Consider the following 21653-nt stretch of genomic DNA (forward strand, 5'->3'; position numbering starts at 1 on the left):
GCAACTTGTTTCACATGTCTCCACCACAAGAGGGACCATAAAGATGGCTGGGGCATCATACTCTGCACCTGGTAGAATGTAGAATGACATATTGATGGATCTGGAATGTTAAAACATTTCAGAGATAAAATTATAAACTCCCCAGCAACTATATAAAAAGTCTCAGCAACCAGTTAAATTTTCAAAAATCTTCCATAAGATCTCTCACACACAGCTATTTGAACAATGAAATCAGGTTGAAGAGAATGTTTTCTCATGGCCGGGTGAGGTAACATTTCTTCAGGTGGAGTCCGTGACCATCAGCAGCAGAATCTTCATGGACATCTTAAAATGCAAATGTGTGACTCCCTTTCCTTACTTCATGAATGCAACCTCGAGGTTGATTTTTCTGCACACTTGAGGAAAGATGTGCTAGTCTGTCTCATGGACAACCCAGATGCTTGGGCGCTCACTCCACCTGCAGCCTAGTAACAAGATGGCTCAGCAGAGAGGCAGTAAAGCCTGCAGGCAGAAACTAGAGTTGATAAGAAAAACTGCTCAGGCAACTGGTGTCAAAAGCTTATTTTTATTATTTTATTTTATTTTTATTTTAATCTAAAGTTTATTTATTTATTTTGAGAGAAAGAGTACAAGCGGGGGAGGGCCAGCGAGAGAGGGAGAGAGAGAGAGAATGCCACGCAGGCCACTGACCACATGGAGACTGATGCAGGGCTCAAACCCACAAACAGTGAGATCATGACCTGAGCCAAAGCCCAGAGTCAGACACTTAATCAACTGAGCCACCCAGGTGCCCCCCAAAATTGTTTTTTTAAACCAGTAAGATTGTAACATCAGAAGAGAAGCACAGAATTTTCCAGATCAACTAGGTGATCCCTGCTCCCTCTCTACTTCTCCATAAATACATGAGGTGGTGGGGAGTCAGGATCCCTCTTCTGGAACATTTCCTAAAGTGCATTCACTAGTGCCAATCCAGACACAGCTTTCCATGGGTTGGTGAGCAGCTGGGGGGTCCTGTACATTTGGCTAGCTCTCAATCTATAAATTTTTGTTTGGAGCCTGCACTGTGTTTTTCACTGTGTGTATTTATTCAGGCTTGATAATATTTATTACTTGATAATACTGAAGTTTGAAAACACTGAGTATGTATTATTTAATATATTTACCTATGATTTGGAAGAAGTAAACAGCCCATCAAAAATCATAGCCTTACTCCCATAAATGACATATTTAGTGACAGCACAGCTGTTCACTAAATCCTAAAATTGTAGAATGAGAGTGCATCTCTAAAACCTTACTGAGGTAAGTTTAGGCTAATTAGATAGAAGTATAACTTCACATAAAAAAAATAGAAGTCGGATTACTCTAAGTGGTTATATAGTTGATTATTTACAACTTCACATAAACCAATGGCTGATAGAGTCTTAGTGAGGTGCAGAGTAGTGAGTTCAGATGTTAATATCCAAGAGGATAGCCAAGAGTTGCCACTCCATGTCTGGGGGTGCAAACCCTAGAGGTAAAATGTGTGATGGCCCATGCAGCCAGTCAATGTGGTAATCATTCTGATTCTAGAAAACAAAAACCAGATAAATAGAAAAAAATAAGTGACTAGTAAAGTAACTACAGGATACTTTTGCTTTGGCTAAAAAACAATTGTAATGAACATTTGTACATAATTTGTAAATTATGTCACCCATATGAAAGCTAATTTTTCATAGAGCATTGCCATGTGATTCACTTCTTGCATTACTGCAGGATAAACATGTTTGATAGACCTATAAATCCTATGCAGTCTGTGCGTCATTTGCTCCCCACCACTTTGTTCTCCTTGCTGTTCTTCTAACACCCTTACCTTTTCCTGCCTCACTGCCTTCACCTGTGCTTCTCCCATTGTCTAGGATGCTCTTTTTCTACACACACATATCCATGGCTTGCCCCTCTCCTCACTAAAGGTTCTGTGGAAATGTCACTTTCTCAGAAAACTCTTCCCTGACTATCCCATCAAGATTACTACCATTTGCTGGCCCTGTGCCTTGTTTTGTTTTCTTAGCATTCAACAATACCTGACATAGTATACATGTATTTCTTTATTATATGTATCCCCCACTAGACTGTAAGTCAGCTCTGTGTTAAGGAGGGACTTTCTAAGTACAAAACAATGCCTGGCATAGAACATGCATTCGGTAAATGCTTGTTGAATGGATGGTAGATGAACCAGGTTCAGTAAATTTTGGATTACTGTTTATTCTGGATGGCAAAGGAATTAAAACTATGGTCAAATACTGTTCATGCCTTCCAGACAGCTAGTGCTCCATTACCTAAGCGCTGGGTACCATAGATACTGTTGCTTAGTTTGTTACAAAACAAATTTGGAAACGAGCTAGGGTTTACAATTCAATTCAATATAGTTTCATCGAGGTAAACCTGCTCTTTAAGCATGCTCATTTCACTAATACTGAAAAGTCATACGTGTCTGTGAATTTCCTGGGAAGTTTTTGGGTTTTTCCTGCTTTCACCACCTTAGTTCAGTTTGGGAATCATCTCATCATGTTGTGCCTGGTTTCCCTTCTGCACCTGTTGACTCACATGTGACACTACTCCTTAGTTTAAAAAAAGAAAAACTCAAGCAGATGACTTGTGTGCGAGCAAACTTGACTGACACATTAAGGAAGTGAAGTGGGGGGAATTCTACCTAAGGGGGGAATTGGAATAGTTATATCATTGCAACAGAAGTAACTTTAGGTGAATGTTAAAGAGTGCTATTTATTAAAATCTTTTTGTCACCCCACAATAAGGGACTCTTTTCATTGGTTAATTCATTATTATTTCTCTTTTTCTCTATTACCTCACATTCCTGGTATCCTGTCTCTGAGATGGTCTTCAGAGAAGTTCCCATTCTTCTCTCTGTCTTTGGTTCCTACTTCCAAACTCAGCTCTGGGTTTTCTTTGTGGGGGAGGGTTGTTTGTTTGTTCATTTGTTTTTGCTGCTGCTGCTGTTCTTGTTAAGTTTGTTGAGAGAGAGAGAGAGAGAGAGAGAGAGAGAGAGAGAGAGAGAGAGAGAGAGAGAGGGAGAGAATATCCAAAGCAGGCTCTGTGCTGAAAACCCACACACCCCTATGAAATCATGACCTGAGCCAAGGTCGAGTCAAACCTTTAACCAACTGAGCCACACAGGCAACCCTGTTTTTGTTTTTTTATTACTGAAATTCATCAAGGTGCTCAGCAGAAAAAACAAAGCACACACACACAAAAAAACAAACTCCAGATACCAACTTCCTAAGATCCATCTTCAAAACAGATACAATTGTTTCCTTAGTTATGAAAAATTTGCTAAGGCATCCTAGCTGTAGTTCCAGGCAGCACTGTGTATTTCATATCATTATGTCTTAAATCTTTTGGGAAAACTGTGTATGGCTTAAGTATAAGAGAGTTACCATATTTTTGCAAGTATTTAATTCTAACAGAAAGGAAATTAATATTTGTTGAAAGACTATTTACTATATGTGAAGCACTATGCTTATTTATCACAACTTTATTGAAAACCTTTCTGGCAGACACTTTAACTTGAGGCACTTTATACCTCTCCTTCCAGCTTTCCCACGAGATATCTGGATTATCCCTGGGGATTTAGTCAGCAACTCTTTCCACAAAACTTTACCATCCAGGCAACTTTCCTTTCACTGGTAAGTGGAGCATCCAATCACCTTCCTCTATGAGAGTACAAAGATCACCTCACAGAAAGTTCAGACCTCTTGTTTTGTTTTTGTAACACTGGGTCTTTAACTTTTGTTAAATGTATGTATCTGTGTTTTAGGATTATGTTTCTTCTTTGACTAGAGGCTCGGCTTCAGAGAATGTTAAACTTTCAGCCAGAGTTTGAGGGGATTCAAACCCCTTTTCTATTTGAAATCTCCAATCTGAAGAGTAAAATATGTAGGTAATAAGCACAGGTCCCCTGCTTCCTCCGCCGCAAAGCCCATGATGCAAGTAACACCAGCGAGTAACACCTAACTAAACAAGGCCCCCAAAATGCAGGGCACAGGGGATGGGCGGGCAAGCTCACAGAAACTCAGTCCGGCCTGGGCTCTGCCCTTACCGCCAAACCCAAACTTCCCCCGACTAGCCCTCCCTCCGCCCTAGTAAGGTCAGGACTGCGGAAGAGGAAGCGGCCACGGGCGCGCGCGCGCGTGCAGCCCCTCCCGTCCGTGACGTCCGAGACGCGACGCGTCGCAACGCAGTGCAAACTGGGAAAAGGGGATGAGCTGGTCTGGTTTCCGTCGGGCTAGCTAAGGCTAATTCTTCCTCGAGTTGATGGAAGATGGGCCTTTGGCGAGGAGGTCGGCGTTAGTCAAGCGTTCCCGGCGCCACGGTGAGTGTGGGTCTGGGTCCTGGCCTTTATACCTCGCGAAGCTGTCTGCATTGAACACCCTTTCGTTTCACCAGCTGCTGGTCACCTGGGAGACAAGTCCTGTCCGCAGAGAGGGGTGGAACAACCCCGAACGTAGAATCGGCTTTTAGAGGGAGGGCCCGACCTCGAATCTTTCCCGACGCCTATCTAGTGTTACCCAGGGAGTTTGGTGTAGTTTTTTTTTTTTTTTTCAGGTTTTCCGATCTTAGAGGTGACCATTTCTTGTTCTTCTTCGACACTTAGATCCGACTTTGACCTCCTTTCTCTGGCCTCCGTTTCTTTTTTTCTGCTATTGAGCTACAATTCCAGGCCTTTAATATAAGCTCTCAGTGTTTCCCAGTCCCTCCTGTGTCTCAGTCAAACTTGGTTTTAGTGAAGTCCAAGTATGAGTTTAAAGCACCTATAAGCTCATCAGAGTTAAAATATGACTTTCCCAAATAAAAGCTTTTCTTTGCGAAAGTGTGGCCTCCCTCCTGGAGTTGTAGGACAAGTTAATTTCACCTCCACTCCACCTTGGAAATTTCAGAACTCTGAATCGCACTGATGTTCATTTATACATAGCTGCAGACCACACTTCTGGGGTTAATTCTTTTCTCCAGTTCATTCTGTGACCTTGAAGCAAGTCATTTAATCACTCACAAAATATTTACCTGAAGGAATTTAATATTTGTTAAGCACCTTGAGGGTTTCAGATGAAAGGGATGTTACCCTTACTCAATCTACAAGCAGTCTTGGTTTTGTATATCTTTTGCTGGGGGCATTAAAAATATCAAGTGATATTTGTTAAGGAACGGCACCTGTTCTTGGCTTGCTCTGCGGCTTTGCTATGTAAGCAGATTTTTGCATTTCAGCAGATTCTGTTTAAGGTTCATTATCGAATGTCTTTCCTGATGGATTTAGATAGTTTCTTAACTCCACAGTACTGGACCAGTTTGTCTCAAAGGTGGTGTAGGTTATGTTTTGCCTTTATCATACTGCTCTGGCTGCCTTGAAATGTGTATCCCTTTGTGACACATTAGGTGCATCTTTAAAATTAGATAGTAACATTCCTATAATAGTAAAACAGCAACTTGTTGTTAATGACATAAATATTCATTAATTGCACATAAGTATGTAGGTATATATTCTTTAAGAAAACAATATATGAGAAAAAACCATTTAAAAATGTCTTTCTAGCATTTAACTGTATATATTCACTTGACCTTTATTAATCATCATTTATGGTCATTTGTTTAGTAATAGGAACATACTGGGAAAGATCCAAAATGTCTTTCATAAAGTTTGAAAATCCAGCATATTAGATTTTTTCCCCTTAAAATACCTAGCATTATATTTTCATTATGACTTGTCTCCATGAAGTTGCAATTATTTTTGTAGCAATTAAGGGGGAAGTGTGTCCATTAAATATGAGTTGCTAACCGAATTAGATATAATTAAGGAAGCATTTTTTTTTTTAACTATTGGTTAAAGTTCCAATTACCAATTGCTACATAATAAATTACTCCAAACAAAGTAGCCTCGAACTACAGTGTTTTATCTGTTATATTTCTCTGGGCTGCCTGGGGTCAGCTGGTTGATTCTCATTTAAGAGTTTCATGCATTTGTAGTCAGATAAGCAGCTAAGGTTGGAGTCAGCTGAAAGCTTAACTGAGCCGGATATCCAATATGGCTCATTCGTATGGATGGCAGTTGATGTTGGCTGGGAGTTCAGCCGGGGGTGTTATCTGGAGCACCTGCACGTGGCCTCTTCGTGTGGCTTGGCCATCTCACAGTATGGAGTTTGAGTTTGAAGAGCAAGTATTTGAAGAGACAGAAGTGGAAGCTGTCTCTTAAAGCTTGGACCCAGAAATTGGCATAGCATTGCTTCCAGCACTCTATATTAGAGTAGTCAGAGCCCTCCCACAACCAGATGATAGGAGCCTACCTTTTTTGGAGGAAAGAATATCAAAGAATTTGTGGCCGTCTGTAACCTACCATAATTTTGTTGATAACATTGTATTAAACTAATGTTTGGATTTAATAGTAGATGCAGAATAAGGTACACTTCTGATTTCTTTAACCATAATGCTTTGTATCTTCACAGTACATTATAATTTTCAAAGCATTTCTCTGTAGGAACTTTTTCCTTTTTTAAAATATTTTATATATAGTTTGTTTGTTTTTGAGAGAGAGAGACAGAGACAGAGCATGAGCGGGGAGGGACAGAGAGAGAGAGAGAGAGGGAGACACTCCAGTCTCTGAGCTGGCAGCAAAGAACCTGATGCAGGGCTCGAACCCATGAACCACGAGATTATGACCTGAGTTGAAGTCAGATGTTTAATTGACTAAGCTACCCAGGCACCCCAGGACTTTTTCACTTGATATCTATGGAACTCTGTAGAAGCAGATGAATCGTTCTCATTTTGTAAATGACAGTAAACTGAGTAATGGCAGTGGTGGTGTTGGGATGATTTAAGGACTTTGCTCAAAGTCATGTGATGATAAATGGAAAATGAAACCAAGACCTACAGTGCTTCCGTAACATAAAACTTAATATAGTAAATGATGAAGTATTCTATTAAGTTTATTTAAAATTCCATATTTATTACCATACTGATTCAGGTAAAACAGTACTCATTTGTAGTGAATAATGTCAGTGTCTCCTGTAACACATTGCAGCTTAGTTTTTCTTAATCTTGAATTCTCTAAAACATAACCAGTAATTATGTAAACCTGCATGTCTTTCTAATAAATGAAATTGTTACATGTTATAATACCAATTTCAAAACAAATTAGTCCTGAAAAAGTTGTGGGTATAGGAATCCTGAAGATTTTATTTTAATTATTCTTCTCTTAGTTACATAATTTTAGAAATGAAAGTGATTTCTAAGGGCACCTGGGTGGCTCAGTCAGTTAAGCATCTGAGATCTGCTCAGGTTGTGATCTCAACTGTTCATGAGTTTGGGGCCCATGTGGGGCTCTTTGCTGACAGTGCAGAGCCTTCTTGGGATTATCTTCCTCTGTCTGTCTGTCTGTCTGTCTCTCTCTCTCTCTCTCTTTCTCATTAATAAACTCCAAAAAAAAGAAAGAAAGAAAAAAGAAAATGAAAATGATTTCTCATAATTTTAAAGATTGTAAATCATAAGACTTAAGATGTTGATATCAACTAGAACCTAGTTGCCATCTTCATACTGTTTCACTGCTTTTAGCAACATGCTTATATCCTTTTATTTATATCCATGGATCTGTCTTGACCACATGCTAGAATTTACCTGAGGACCTTTTTTTTTAATTTTTAATTTTTTTTTAATGTTTTACTTGTTTTTGAGAGAGACACAGAATCTGAAGACAGGCCCCAGGCTCTGCGCTAGCTGTCAGCACAGAGCCTGACACATGGCTCGAACCTACGAACCGCAAGATCATAACCTGATCCAAAGCTGGACTCTCAACCAACTGAGCCACCCAGGCTCCCCTACCCGAGGAGCTTTTAAAAAAATACCTGTATGCAGAGTTTCATGCTGTAAGATTCTGATACAACCACTTAGGAGTGAGTTCTGGGATTAGTAGTTTAAAAAATTCTGTAGGTGATTCTATAGCTAAGATTGAGATGCATGTCCGTTTTTGCTGGTGGTGGTTTTTGGTACATGCTACGTTTTATCTGGTTCCCTGCTCATCTATTCTTGCATATGCTAAAAAAATTAAGGAGATAAAGAGGGAGAAGATGTATAAAATGGATTAAGGTTATAAATGTAAGTAGACACCTGTTACAGAAAACACCCTTCTGATTTTTTCTAGGATTAGTCTTAATAAAACTTACAGATTTTGGCATGGTTTGTTAGTACCTATATGATGGTTCTTTGCTTTGTATTAACGTTGTGTACGTATCTTTCATCTTGAAAGGTAAAGCTTTGTTAGGAGGTATAGTGTTTATATTTCCTGTAGCTCCTGACATGGCACCGTGAATAGATGTAGGTACTCTAAATGTTTGCCAAATAGAAGTCAATTTATACAGTCAGTCTTCAGAAGTAGGACTAGTTTTTTTTACTTTTTCTTTTTAAGCATTGTAAGAACTTAAAGTTCTTTGAAGTTCTTTTTCTCTGGTTTTCATGATATTGCACTTTCCTGGTTTTTCTTCAGGCTGTTTCTTTCCTCTTTTAGGAACATTCCCTTTCATACTCCTCCCAACCAGGTTCTGAGTATATTGTCAGTTATAGAGAAACAAGATCATATTTCCTTGTTGATTCATTGTCCTGATTTTTTACTAGTATAAATGATATCTGTGTTTTAAAAACTATTAAAAGTTTTAAAGTATACATAAAAGTGAAGAAAATCAGATTATTTTATTTATTTATTTTTTAATGTTTATTTATTTCTGTGTGAGAGAGAGACAGTGTGAGCAGGGGAGGGGCAGAGAGAGACACACAGAATCAGCAGCAGACTCCAGGTTGTCAGCACAGAGCCTAATGTGGGGCTCAAACTCAAAAACTGTGAGATCATGACCTGAGCCGAAGTCGGAGCCACCCAGGCATCTCATAAAAATCAGATTATTATAAACCATATCCTAAATAATGTATCATTTAAGTGTCAATACTTTGTTACCTCCCAAAACAATAGGGATTATCAAAATTAGCACTGATGCCTTAATAGTTGATTTAATAGTTGTCTGGTATCTCTGTGGACCGAATCTCTAATTACATATTTATATCTCTATCAAGGCATCTTTAGATGTTCTTTTTGCATACATGTTCAAAATTTCTTGTAAATCAGTAGTTCTCATTGGGAGTAATTTTGCCCCCCAGAGGTCATTCAGCAATGTCTGGAGACATTTTTGGTTGTCACAACAGGATGGGGATGAATACTGCTGGCATCTAGTGGGTAGAGGCCAGAAATGCTCCTAAATATTCTGCAGTGCATAGAGCCGCCTCCCACAACAAACTTGCATCTGGTCCAAACTAGGAGTAGCGCCCAGGTTAAGAAATGCTGTGATAAACTGATGTTAAGCCTACAGCATTCATTTTGTTGTCGTTGTTAATAGCACTACCATTCTTTGAGTTGTGTTGTGTGTGTACACAAGAGAACATTTTGGGTTTCAGGTTGTTACAAAAGCATGTTTCTGCCTTTTTGTGTTCTCTTTTGCAATGGCCTGCTAGTTATTCTTATCCAAAGTATTATTCTCTTGTTTTTGTTTCCTTCAAATCCATCTTGTATAGTCCCACTTTGACCCGCCCTGAGATATCATTTTTCCCTTCAAGAACTGGTTTAGAGGTGCCCGGGGGGCTCAACTGCTTAAGCATCCCGCTCTTGATTGTGGCTCAGGTCATGGTCTCACAGTCATGAAATTGAGCCCCATGTTGGGGCCTAAGATTCTCTCTCTCCCTCTCCTCTGCTTGCTCTTCTCTCTCCCTCTCCTTCTCTTTCTCTCTCAAAAAACAAAACTGGTTTATTGCCTGCTGAATAAAATATAAACTATTCTTGATGGCTTCAGAAGTTCTCCATAATATGACTCCATCTCCTTACCTAATATAATTTATTGTTAGCCAGCAGTTTTTAAGTGTTGACCGTAAAGACTGAGGTAGGCGCTAGGAATCTACTGTGTCAGAGTAGTGACATGTGAAGAAGACATGTGCATGCAATCCATTGGTCTAATAATTTCCCAGCACTGATGGTCCCCAATTTACAATGGTTTGACTTAGGATTTTTCGACTTTTTGATGGTGCAGAAGTGATACACATTCATAGAAACCATACTTTAGACTTTGAATTTTTATCTTTTCCCAGGCAACAGTATGTGGTATATTCTCTTAGGATGCTGGGCAGTGGCAGTGAACATGAATACCCAGTCAGCCATGTGATGGTGAAGGTGAACAAGTGATACACTCCAGCTATTCTGTTTTTCACTTTCAGTAGAGTATTCAGTAAATTATATGAGATATCTAACACTTTATTATAAAATAGGTTTTGTGATAGATGGCTCTGCCCAACTATTGGCTAATGTAAGTGATCCAAGCATGTTTAAGGTAGGCTAGGCTAAGTTATGATGTTTGTTAGGTTAGGTCGATTACATGTGTTTTCGACTTAATGATATTTTCAATTTATGGTGGATTTATTGGGACATAAATTGAGAAGGATTTGTAATCCCTATAGTATTCCTTATTTTTCTCATTGCCTTCCCATACTAATTCCTCATTTTGTGTCTTTGTTCATGGTGGTTTTCTCTTCTAGGAATGCGCTCTTTTCTCTCTCTTCATAGTGAAATCTTATCCTTAAGGCTGGCTTTTGTCTGTGCCTCATCACATCATCATGAGCACTGCATGTTTGTGAGGCATGAGGGTCTTAAAACTAGTCATAACTGAATTCATCGAGTCATACTGGAGTTAATTTATTTTATGCCAGTCTATTTAGAATCTCTTTAAAGGCAAAATGTAGCAGAATGACTTATCAAGAATTTAACACATTAAATTTCACATAGATTTAAGTTGCGCATGTATCCTTGTTTGTTGTCTTATTTGATTAGGGAAAATACCCTTTACCTTGTACTTTGGCTTCTGCAGAAATGTATGCTTGTAGAGACTGAAACAGCAATTAAGGTAATACTGTTAAGTATTTTTTAATACCAGGCATCTAATTTGACAGCATAATTTATATAATCTTGTGAATGAAAATGAAAACAACTGTGTTCCTCTGATGACATTATTAGAGAACATTTTTTTCTTATTTCAGCTATTCTCAAAAATCAAATGACAGGGGTGCCTGGCTGGCTCAGTCAGTAGAGCATGCTACTCTTGATCTCGGGGTTGTAAGTTTGAGCCTCACATTGGGTGTAGAGATTACTTAAAAATAAAATCTTTTTATTTTTTTAATTTTTTTAAATGTTTTTTTAATTTATTTTTGATACAGAGAGAGACAGAACATCAGAGGGGGAGGGGCAGAGAGAGAAGGAGACACAGAACTGGAAGCAGGCTCCAGGCTCTGAGCTAGCTGTCAGCACAGAGCCTGAGACACGGGGCTCGAACCCACGAATGTGAGATCTGACCTGAGCTGAAGTCGGAGGCTTAACCAACTGAGCCACCCAGGCGCCCCAATAAAATCTTTTTAAAAAATCGAGTAAGGGCAGAGAAGTTCACTTTAAAAAATACAAGCTTTCTCCCAGAAACCCTGAGAAAAAACTTTGTCACCATAATCTTATTACAGCACTTTCCCTCCATCTATCTAATTGTTAGCCAATCTCCGTTATTCTACCGTTGCAGTGTCTATTGTATCTCCCTCCTCCATTCCGTCTCTCCTGCCCTAGTTCTGACCTTCATCATCTTTCCTTAGGATCATTATCATAGGTTAATAGTGTCTTCTTTATCTCCAGTCTTTTAAAACCTAACTTGTAGTGTTGTCAGTTTGGATCATGTAACTCTCTTCCTCAGAACCTTATGGTTCTCTATTACCATTAGAAAACAAAGTAAATGCTTTAATGTGACATTTCAAGGCCTGCCATTTTCTGTTCCCAGACTATTTTCTCAGGCTTTCCTGTCTAGTGGTAGGTTTTTATTCATTCCCTATATCAGCTAGTTCCTAAAGATGTTCTTCACTTTCTTGATTTTTTCCCCTCACATAGCCTCATAAAGCCTTCTCCTGCCAAGATTCACATAAATGGTGTCTCTCCAAGATCCCTTTTCTCTTGCTTAATCTTACTTTTTAGTTTTTCTTATTGTACCTTGTGTATAACTCTTTATAGTTGGATATTTTACTATGTTGTATTACTACTGCTTACAGCTTTCTCTTTCACATTATTTTTTATAAACTTGTTGAGGAAAGGGATGACATCTAATCTTTTAGTTCTTGTTAGCACAGTGTCTTTTATACATCAGGATATCTGTGAATGTTTGAATTGAATTTAATCTTGAGATAGCTAAGGTTTACTATTTTAAGTTGCCTAGGTAACATATGTAGTTTTTATATTATTTGTCTTTCAAAGATCCAAGCTTTCAAGGTAATTATGAAAAACAGAAGCAACTGAGAATATTTTCTAGTCCTTAATTTTAGAAAGTTCAAATCAATAGCCTTCTTCTTCCAGGCATGAAACCTAATTGTCATGAATCAACAACTAGACTCTATCTGACTTTTTGAACATATATTCTGTGTTTAGACCACTAGTACTTGGGACCCACATAGAAGACCAAATTGGAAAAACAGATACTGTCAGACGGGTACCTGGTTACTCTACCTAACTCTGGCGTAGTCCCTGTCTTAGTACTCTTAATAGTATCATCAGCAAAAAGTGAGTGGGTTTTTGGGGAATTACATTTTAAGAGATGGCCTGTATCCGGGGAGCAGATGTTTGTTTTCTGTTGGTTAAGTAAGACTAAGGTCTTAGCTGAGCTACTTGAGGGCAGAAAAGTCAGCAACAGCTCTTGTTACCGTTATCTAACGTCTTCTGGCCTCATTAATAGTCCCAGCTCCGGTGTCCCCTGCCCTCTGCCATAAGTTTCCTTAAACACCCTCCTGAAGAGTTAGTTTCTTTCCTTTACTGTGCTTTCCTTTAGTCAAATGTATTTCTCCTCAAGTGTTGCTTATATTTCAGTAGAAATCATGTTCTTGGAGCACCAGCCCATTCTGTCCCAACATTCTTTATTGCGAGCTTTTTATTTTTAAAGTAATCTACAGTGTGTTTCCATTTCTTTATTCCTTAATATTCATGCTTTTGCTTCCATTCTCACCACTGTATGGAAGCTATACTCTAAAAGATTTATATATCAGGCTCTTCCAATATTCCAAATATATTTTTTAATCAGTATTTTCAAACATAACATATTTTGTGTTTGTTTCACCCATACTTCCTTTCATGTGTCTAGGTGTTTCCATATTTATATACAGTTGCACATTTTTATTAATATTTGCATTGTTAAACTCATAGTTAATTGCTTTCTTTAAAATTTTTTATGAAATATAAAGTACATTACTTACATTCTTTTATGTTATAAAACATGACAATAAAATGATTACCTTATGATCACCTTTGATGCCACCCAACCTGAGGAATAAAACCTTACTGATACATTGTATGTGCCTCCTGATTACATCCTCTGTCTGTCTCCCCAGATACAGAATTTTATGTTTATAATTTCCTGTCTGTCTTTATAAAAACTTTATACAAAGGGTGTTATATGTATTCCTGCTTTTTCACTCTGAGTTGGGGGGGATAGGCGGGAGGTGAGAATGTGGTGGGTATGGGATGAGAAGGTGTTCTGTGGTTAAACTGTTTATCCTGGAACATGAAGGACTACATCTTATATACCTCTTATATCTTTAACATATAACTGTCTTTTGTGAGTTAAAATACTCAGATAATGCTGTAGTCTCTGTAATTGTGAAGACCTCCGGAGGATCCCTGTCAGACTCTTTACTGAACAGGTGCACTTAGCTGTTTTCATGATGAATTGTTGATGAATTAGATACCTAACTAGAAGGACATTTAACGATTTTTATCCATTTGGGAATGATGGTGTGGTCCAGAGGGTTTTTTTCCCCCTCCCCTATCACTATTGCTTTAGACAGAACACCAGGTGGAAAGAGAAGTGTTGAAAGCACTTCCTATATGAGACTTGTTCCTAAATGCAAAGATCAGAAACTACCAAGTCAAGTGTTTGGTTAAACATGTGTTTGTAGATACATAGAGCAAATATAAGATGGTAAAACATGAGCATTATAAAACTAACTTAGAGAAAAATAGCTAGGTTTGGTGACTAAGGCAATGGGTTAATTGTACAGGGTTAGAAGGGATTTTTTTAATCACGAAATATTAGTATTTAATATAAAACATGACTATAATCAAAGCAAATCAGGGTGCCTTTGGAGTTTTACAGAAGTGAACAGATGCCTTTTTCCCCCTAAGTTGTACCTTACTCAGCTTTTCATGGTTAATGTTCATTGATGACCACTCATCTAATAAAAGTAAAATGATAAAAGGAAGAGCGTTAAGGTAGTGAAAAGAAATGATAGGGGGAAAAGTTACAGTCTCTTAAATGCGTTACTGTAGCTACAGGCATACCTTGGAGTCATTGTGAGTTCAGTTCTAGTCCACTGCAATAAACAAATATTGTAATAAAAAGAACCAAATGAATTTGTTTGTTTCCCAATATGTATGAAAGTTATGTTTACACTGTATTATAGTCTAGTGTGCAATAGCATAGGTCTTAAAAACTATATTCCTTAATTTAAAAATACTTTATTGCTGGTTGGGAAGATGGTGGAGTAGGAGAATCCTAAGCTCACCTTTTCCCAGGGTTACTACTGTATAACGCTCACATCAGTGTAAACCGCCCAGAAAGACGCAGTTTGAAAGCAAAATGGACTGCAGCTGTCTGTGGTGGGGAGGGATCTGGTGGTGAGAGGGTCAAATACAGACTTCACACCAGGGAACCCACACAGGGGAGAAATTTTCCTATAACATTTGCTTTGAAAGTGAAAGGAGCTGCATTTTGTGAGTTCTTAGAACCAGTGTGACTTAAATTCTGGGATTTTAAAAAATCAGCAGGCTCAGGGCTCTTAGCCATGAGGGCATTAGGATGTAGAGTCCCCAACGTTAAAGAGACAGCACAATAAACAGCCCATGAATATACAGCCAAGAAGCAACCATTTGAAAAACATTGGGGGCAGATGTTCAGAAAGAGAGTACTTTCCTCAGTGTGGCCTAGGTAGGCAGGGATCACAGGGAGACCCCAACAGGAACAAAGGAGCTGGCACACACCTTTTCCCTCCCCTGCCCCCCAGAATAGAGACAGTGCCACCTGCAGGAACCAGCATAGCGTCAACAATCACTAGCCTGATTTCTGTACTTTGGCAGATCTGCACTTTCCAGTTGCATTTGGCTCAGTCTGGGCACTGCAGGCCCCCTCCCCCAGAAGACTGGCACAGACCCCACCAACACCTTGTCTCCTGACCCATGCATTTTGTGGGAATTCAGTTACACTGGCGGCAGTGACACATCTCATTTTGCAAGCAGACTACCACACATCTTGTTAAAATGTGCCCCACCTACCCTGGGGATCAAGCACTGCCCACAACAGGCTAAGAGAGCCTCTGCAGACAACTGGATTGAAGGAAAAAGAGGCTAGGTTCTCAACAGCGGAGCACACACAACACACTGGGGAGGCACTCCCTGAAGAGCCAGGCCCTGGGGAATAGGGGGCATCAAACACAGGACACTGTAGGACCTCTTCTTCATAAGGCCATTAATGTGAAAAGCGAGAGATGTGGCTTACCTTTTTATCAAAGGGAAACAAAGACAAAAGGAGGAGACAGAAATATGTCCCAAATGAAAGAACAAGACCATACTACAACAAACGACCTAAGTGAAATGGATATAATATGCCTGCTATAGAATTTAAAGTAATGATTACTTAGATAACTCACTGGACTTGAGAACAGAGTGGAGTACATCAGTAAATGAGACACTTAACAAAGAAAATGGAACCAGATATCAAGAACACAACAAATGAGGAGCACCAGGGTAGCTCAGTTGGTTAAGTGTCCCACTTCAGCTGAGGTCATGATCTCGGGGTATGTGGGTTTGAGCCCCACATCAGGCTCAGAGCACAGCACAGAAGCCTGGAGCCTTCTTTGGGTTCTGTGTCTCCCTCTTTCTCTTACCCTCCCCTGCTCATGCTCTGTCTCTTTCAAAAATAAACATTAAAAACAAAGGAACACAATAAATGAAATTAAAAATACACTTGATGGAATAAATAGCAGACTAGATGAAGCAAAGGAACAAATTAATGACCTGGAAGAGTAATGGAAAGTAATGAAGCTGAGCAAAGGAGAGGAAAGAAAATTAGGTAAATTGAGAATAGTCGTAGGGATCTCTGACTCCATCAAATGTAATAACATCTGCATTATAGTGATCTCAGAAGAAGAAGAAGAAGAAGAAGAAAGGTGGTAGAAAATTTATGTGAAGAAATAATAGCTGAAAACTTCTGTAACTAGGGAAGGACACAGATATCCAAGTCCAGAAAGCACAGAGATCTTCCCAAAAGATCAATGCAAGGAGGTCCATACCATGAAACATAGTAGATAAAGTCGTAAAAAGTAGTAATAAAAAATTCTTAAAGCAGCAAGAGAAAAGAAGACAGTTACATACAAGTGAAACCTCATAAGCCTGTCAGCAGATTTTGCAGCAGAAACTTTGCAGGCCAGAAGGGAGTGGCTTAATATATTCAAAGTGCGGAAGGGTAAAAATCTGCAGCCAAGAATACTCTATCCAGGAAGGCTAGCATTCAGAAGAGAAGGAGAGAGAGAGTTTCTCAGACAAAACTAAAGGAATTCATGAGTGCTAAACCAGTCCTACAAGAAATATTAAGGGAACTCATTGAGTGGAAAGGAAAGACCATGAGAGTATGATAAGTAAAAAACACAAGAACAGTAAAAATAAATGTTTCTGTAAAAATTAGTTAAGAGATTCATAAAATAAAAAGTTATATAATGTGACACCATATACCTAAAACATGGGGCAGGAGAGGAGTACAGAGTGGCTTCAAACTTAAGCAGTCTTCAACTTAATGTAGATTACAGTATATATAAGGTGTCATATATAAACCTAATAGTAACCACAAATAAAAAGCCAGTAATAGGTATGCAAAGAACAAAGAGAAAGGAATCCTAGTTTGTCACTAAAGAAAGCCACTGAACCATGAAATAGAGCAAGAGAAGAAGAGATCAGAGGAAATCTGTAGAGACAACCACAAAACAAGTAACAAAATGGCAATTAATACAAATCTATCAACAATTTCTTTGAATGTAAACTGAATGCTCCAATCAAAAGACATAAGATGACGGAGTGCTTTAAAAAAAAAGATTCATCAATATGCTGTCTACAAGAGACTGATTTCAGACCAGAAGACACCTGCAGATTAAAAGTGAAACATTTATCGTGTAAATGGGTGTCAAAAGAAAGCCAGGGTAGCAATTTTTATTTTGGACAAGATAGACATTAAGACAAGCTGTAACAGACACAAGCTGTAACAGAGACAAACAAGGACACTATATAATCATAAAGGGGACAACCCAACAAGAAGATACAACAATCGTAAATATTTAGTGTTCACAACATGGAAGCTCCCAAATACATTAAACAGTTAATAGCGAGCATAAAGGAAATCATCAGTAGTATTACAATAACAGAAAGGGGCCTTATTACCCCATATACATGGATGGACAGATCATCCAAACAGAAAATCATTAAGAAAACAGCTTTATTTTTTAATTATATGTTTAAGTAATCTCTACACCCAACTTGGGGCTCAAATTCACTATCTTAGATCAAGAGTCACGTACTCTTCCCACTGAGCCAACCCGGCACACTGAAAACAATAGCTTTAAATGACCAGTGGACCAGAGGGATTTACTGGATATATTCAGAATATTACATCATAAAATATCAGAGTACACACTCTTTTCAAGTGCACATGGAACATTGTCCACAAAAGATCACATATTAGGTCACAAAACAAGTTACCAAATTCAAGAAGATCAGTCATACTGTACAATTTCTCTGACCACAACACTATGAAACTAGAAATCAACCACAAGAAAATGTCTGGAAAGAACACAACTGCATGGAGGTTAAATAACATGCTACTAACACAATGAAGGGTCAACCAAGAAATCAAAGAAGAAATAAATTACATGGAGACAAATGAAAATGAAAACACAACAGTCTAAAATCTTCGAGATGCAGCAAAAGTGGTTCTAAGAGAGAAGTGTATAGTAATACAGGGCTACTTCAAGAAGCAAGAAAAATTTCAAACAACCTAAACTTACCTAACTAAAGGAGCTAGAAGAAGAATAAACATACCTAAAACCAACAGAAAGAAGGAAATAATAAGATTGGGGCAGAAATAAATGACATAGAAACAACACCAAAAAATATATATATATATCAATGAGACCAGGAACTGGTTCTTTAAGAAGATCAACAGAATTGATAAATCTCTAGCCAGACTCCTCAAAAAAAATTTTTTTTTAAATAAACAGTTACAAATGAAACAGTAGAAATAAGAACCAGCGTCACAGAAATGCAAACACCTTTATAAGAGAATATTATGAAAAATTATATACCAACAAATTGGACAACCTAGAAGAAATGAATAAATTCCTAGAAGTATATAATTACCAAAACTAAAGCAGGAAGAAATAGAAAATTTGAACAGATTGATTATCAGCAAGGAAATTGAGTTATCTAAATCTACCAACAAACAGAAGTGAGGACCAGTCAGCTTCAGAGGCAAATTCTACCAAACATGTAAAGAGTTAATACCCATTCTTCTCAAACTAGTCCAAAAAATAGAAGAGGGAGAGAAACTTCAGAATTTATTCTGTAAAGCCAGTATCACCCTGATACCAAAACCTGATAAAGACCCTACAGAAAAAGAGAACTACAGGTCAATATATCCATACTAGCAAACTGACGCCAACAATACATTAAAAAAAAAAAAAATCATGATCAAGTAGATTTATTCCTGGTATGCCAGGGTGGTCCAGTATTCACAAATCAATCACTGTGATAGATCACATCAGTAAGTGAAAGAATAGAAAGCATATGATCATTTTAATAGATGCAGATAAAGCACTTAAAAAAGAACAATATCCATTCATGACAAAAACCCTCAACAAAATGGGTTTAGAGGAAACATACATGAACATAATAAAGGCCACCTATGAAAATCCACAGTTACCATTATACTTAATGGTAAAAAACTGAAAGGCTTTCCCCTGAGATCAGGAACAAGGCAAGGATGTCCATTTTCACCACTTTTATTTAACACAATACTGGAAGTCCTAGCCACGGCAATCAGACAACAAATAGAAATGCATCCAAATTGGTAAAAAGGAAGTAAAGCTTTGATTCTTAACAGATGACATGATACTGTATATAGAAGACCCTAGAGTCTAAACCAAAAAAGTACTAGAACGGATAAAATAATTGGTAAAGTCACAGGGTACAAAATCAGTGTTGAGAAATCTGTTGCATTCCTGTACACTTATAGTGAAGCAGCAGAAAGTGAAATTAAGAAAAGAATTCCATTTACAGTTGTACCAAACACAACAAAATGTCTAGGAATAAGTTTAACCAAGGAAGTGAAAGGCCTGTACTCTGAAAACTGTAAAACATTGATGAAAGAAATTGAGGATACAAAGAAATGGAAAGACTTTCTATGCACACAGGTTCAAAGAACAAATATTGTTAAAATATCTATACTTCCCAAAGCAATCTACAGATTTAATGCAATCCTTGTCAAAATAGCAACTAGAATTAGAACAACAGTCCTAAAATTTGTATGGTATCACAAAAGGCTCCAAGTAACCAAAACAGTCTTGAAAAAGAAAAAACAAAACTGGAGGTATCACAATTCCAGACTTCGTTATGTTACAAAGCTGTAGTAATCAAAACAGTATGATACTGGCATAAAAATAGACAATAAATTAATGGAACAGAACAGAAAACCTAGAAGTAAACCCACAATTATTTAGTCAGTTAATCTTCGGCAAAGGAGGCGAGAATATACAATGGGAAAAAGACAGTCTCTTCACCAAATCGTGTTGAGCTGTCTGGACAGCTACATGCAAAAGAATGAAGCTGGATCACTTTATTTATACACAAAAATTAACTTGAAATGGATTAAAGACCTACATGTGAGATCTGAAACCATAAAAATCCTAAGAGATTACAGGCATTAATTTCTCTTAACATCAGCCATAGTACCATTTTACTATATAAATCTCATGAAGCAAAAGGGGGAAAAAATGAAAAATAAACTCTTGGGGCTACATCAGAATCAGAAGCTTCTGCTCAGTGAAAGAAACAAAGACAACCTACTGAACGGCAGAAGATATTTGCATATGACATCGCCAGTAAAGGGTTACTATCCAAAATATATAAAGAATTTACAACAACCCCATACCCAAAATCAATAATGTAGTTTAAAAATGGGCAGAAGACACAAACATTTCTTTAAAGGAGACTTAGGGGCACCTGGGTGTCATAGTCAGGTCATAATCTCACACGGAGCCTGCTTCAGATCCTCTGCCTCCCTCTTTCTGCCCCTCCCCTGCTTGTGCTCTTGCTCTCTCTCAAAAACAAACATTTTTTTAAAATTAAAAAGTCCTATAGAGGGCCGACAGACACATGTAATGATATTCAGTTTCACTCATCGTCATCAGCATGGAAATGCAAACCAAAACTACAATGAGGTATCATCCCACACCTTTCAGAATGGCTAAAATTAAAGACACAAGAAGCAAGTGTTGGCAAGGATGTGACAACAAAGAACCCTGATGCACTGCTGGTGGGTATGCAAACTGGGCAGCCACTATGGAAAACTATATGAAGATTCCTTAAAAGGTAAAAATAGAACTACCCTATGAACCAGTAATCACTACTGGGTATTTACCCCCAAACTATGAAAACACTAAATCAGAGAGACATATGCACCTTTTTGTTTATTGCAGCATTATTTATAATAGCCAAGATATGGAAGCAAACGAAGTATTCTTTGGTAGATGAATGGATAAAGAGGAAGTGGCATATATTATGTATATACCATATATATGCATATGTATAAAACCCGTTATATATTTATCATATATGGTGTATATATATAACATTTTATATATATAATGAGATATTTAGCCATATAGAAGAATGAAGTCTTGCCATTTGCAACAACATGGATAGAACTAGAGAACATAAGCGAAATTTTTAGAGAAAGACAAATACTGTATTGACTCGTGGAATTTAAGAAACCAAACAAGCAAAGGAAAAAGAAACCCAAGAAACAGATTAATTTAAAAAAATTTTTAAGTGTTTATTTTTGAGAAAGAGGCAGAGCATGAGCAGAGGAGGGGCAGAGAAAGAGAGAGGGAGACACAGAATCTGAAGCAGGCTCCAGCTCTGAGCTGTTAGCAGAGAGCCCCATGTGGAGCTCGAACCCACAGACCACGAGATCATGACCTGAACCGAAGTTGGACACTTAACTGATTGAGGCACCCAGGTGCCCCACAAGAAACAAAATTCTTAACCAGAAAAAGCAAACTGGTTGTTACCAGAGAGGAAGGGCGTGGTGACAATGAGTGAAATATGTAATATGGAGTAAAGAGTACATTTATCATGAAGAACGCTGAGTAATGTGTAGAATTGTTGAATCAATATGTTGTACACCTGAAGTTAGTATAACACTATGTTAACTATAATGCAATCAAAATTAAAAGGTCAGTAAAAAAAAAAT

General features: G+C 38.0%; 1 protein-coding gene across 3 annotated transcripts in view; it reads left to right on the plus strand.

Annotated features, from left to right (window-relative positions):
• Window positions 1-4214: 4214 nt before the first annotated feature.
• The window catches only part of USP8 (ubiquitin specific peptidase 8), a 71448-nt gene continuing 54009 nt past the window's right edge, over window positions 4215-21653 (plus strand). For 2 of the 3 annotated variants that reach the window (XM_029950801.1, XM_029950803.1), the window contains exon 1: window positions 4216-4366. The gene's annotated coding sequence lies outside the window, so the exon portion shown is untranslated. Of the gene's footprint in view, window positions 4367-21653 lie in introns of all 3 variants that reach the window. The other variant, XM_029950802.1, reaches the window with a different exon arrangement.

This window comes from Suricata suricatta, chromosome 9 (genome assembly GCF_006229205.1).
Source record: "Suricata suricatta isolate VVHF042 chromosome 9, meerkat_22Aug2017_6uvM2_HiC, whole genome shotgun sequence".
Lineage (NCBI taxonomy): Eukaryota > Metazoa > Chordata > Mammalia > Carnivora > Herpestidae > Suricata > Suricata suricatta.